The sequence below is a fragment of the Orycteropus afer genome, unplaced genomic scaffold, assembly GCF_000298275.1.
Source record: "Orycteropus afer afer isolate SDZICR_OR568_19922 unplaced genomic scaffold, OryAfe1.0 scaffold00164, whole genome shotgun sequence".
Classification (NCBI taxonomy): Eukaryota; Metazoa; Chordata; class Mammalia; order Tubulidentata; family Orycteropodidae; genus Orycteropus; species Orycteropus afer.
Genome location: NW_006921751.1, coordinates 1,923,212 through 1,925,323, shown reverse-complemented (window position 1 = coordinate 1,925,323; position 2,112 = coordinate 1,923,212). Strand labels below are relative to the sequence as shown.

The window sequence follows — 2,112 nt, the reverse complement described above, 5'->3', positions numbered from 1 at the left end:
TCTGTTTTAAAAATTTGAACCCCTTTGTTTGTCCACCCAACTCTAGAAATAATATTTATATCCAGAAACTTCTTTCTCAACCATTTTCTTAGATTTCCCTTTTTACTTTTACACTTTTTAATATCTAATTAAAAATCCTTTATATATTGAATTATTTTTGTTAAAATAAATGTTGTGCTTTTATCTGCTGACTGGAAGCTAAGACTGAAAGATATATAGTCAAAAAGACTTTCATTTGGTCTCTCTTTCCTTCGGGGTGTCGCAAAGATTCTGGTGTCACCATGGGTCGCCACCCCGCGCGATGTTACCGGTATTGTAAGAACAAGCCCTACCCCAAGTCCCGCTTCTGCTGAGGTGTCCCTGATGCCAAGATCCGCATCTTTGACCTGGGACGGAAGAAGGCAAAGATGGACGAGTTTCCACTCTGTGGCCACATGGTCTCCGACGAGTACGAGCAGCTCTCCTCAGAAGCTCTGGAGGCTGCCCGTATTTGTGCCAATAAGTACATGGTGAAAAGTTGTGGCAAAGATGGCTTCCACATTCGAGTGCGGCTCCATCCCTTCCACGTCATCCGCATAAACAAGATGTTGTCCTGTGCTGGACCTGACAGGCTCCAGACAGGTATGTGAGGTGCCTTTGGAAAACCCCAGGGTACTGTGGCCAGGGTCCACATCGGCCAAGTCGACATGTCCATCCGTACCAAGCTTCAAAACAAGGAGCATGTGATTGAGGCCCTGCGCGGGGCCAAGTTCAAGTTCCCGGGCGTCAGAAGATCCACATCTCTAAGAAGTGGGGCTTCACCAAGTTTAATGCTGACAAGTTTGAAGACATAGTGGCTGAGAAGCGTCTCATCTCAGATGGTTGTGGAGTCAAGTATATCCCCAATCGTGGCCCCTTGGACAAGTGGCAGGCCCTGCATTCATGAAGGGCTAGGGAGCTCTGTCCTGAGTGACCTGTGTCTGCCAATAAATGGAACTTCCTCTCTGAAAAAAAAAAAAAAAAAAAAATGACTTCCATTTGGAGGTGCTTCCTGATTTATCAGTAAACAATGAAAGGAAGTTAACAAGGAGAAACATTAGAAAGAAAAATAATAATTAAAAAAAAACTTGTGAAATGATTTTGTTGCTTAGAAAATCATGCACAAACATTATACAGATAGATATATAAACTGGATAGGTAGATTTTGATATATATGCAGATTTAGATGTAGAAGTATGGATAAATGGATACATATGCACTCTTGCACACATGTGAACACACACACACACACACATACACAGTGGAAAAATAATAGCAGGCTTCAAAATAGGCCAAAAAAGCAGTGGAACAGCATAATTACAGTGATTTGATTTGGGTTCCATCTTGTCATGATGTATAAACCGAAAGAAAAACAAACTCACTGTCGTCAAGTCCATTCCAACTCATAGCGAGTCCCACTGGGTTTCCTAGGCGGTAGAAGTTATGGAAGTAGGTTTCCCAGTCTTGCTTCCACAGAGTAGCTGATGGGCTTGAATTACCAGCTTTCTGGATAGCAGTTAGATCTTAAGCACTCTGTTACCAGAGCTCCTGATTAGGTCCAACGAAAATTAAGGTTATTTTAAATTAATACCATACTCACTGATTTTCCCAAACACTTTTCTATATCCTAGTGTATTTCATTGTTTCAAAACTTCTCCAGTGTTTTGATCCTTTTTTTTTTCTTTTTCTTTTTTAAAAGACCATTTCCCAAACACACTTCTTTCCCCTTATTTTTTAAAGGAAACAGAGGTTATGAACTGAGCTCCTCCATTTCCATTTTCTCCCCTCACATCTTTTTATTTATTTATTTTAACTCTTACCATCCCAGGTTTCTTTCATGGAAAGACAATTTTCTTCCTGAGAGCTTGGTCTCCCAAATTTTCTGTGTTCTTTATTCTTTAGACCCCTGACCCTAACCTACTCACTGCTCTAGTTCTCTTTCTCCTAACAACAGTACACACACACACACACACACACACACACACATATATATATATATATATATATATATATATATTTAGAGTGTCTTTCCCTTTAACACTTTCCTAGTGGAGGTGAGACCCTAGGACTGGACCAGCAAAGGAACTAATTAGT

At 40.5% G+C, this 2,112-nt stretch overlaps 1 pseudogene; it reads left to right on the top strand.

Annotated features, from left to right (window-relative positions):
- The first annotated feature begins 281 nt into the window (after positions 1-281).
- Positions 282-925, top strand: LOC103201756 (annotated as a pseudogene).
- The last annotated feature ends 1,187 nt before the right edge of the window (positions 926-2,112 follow it).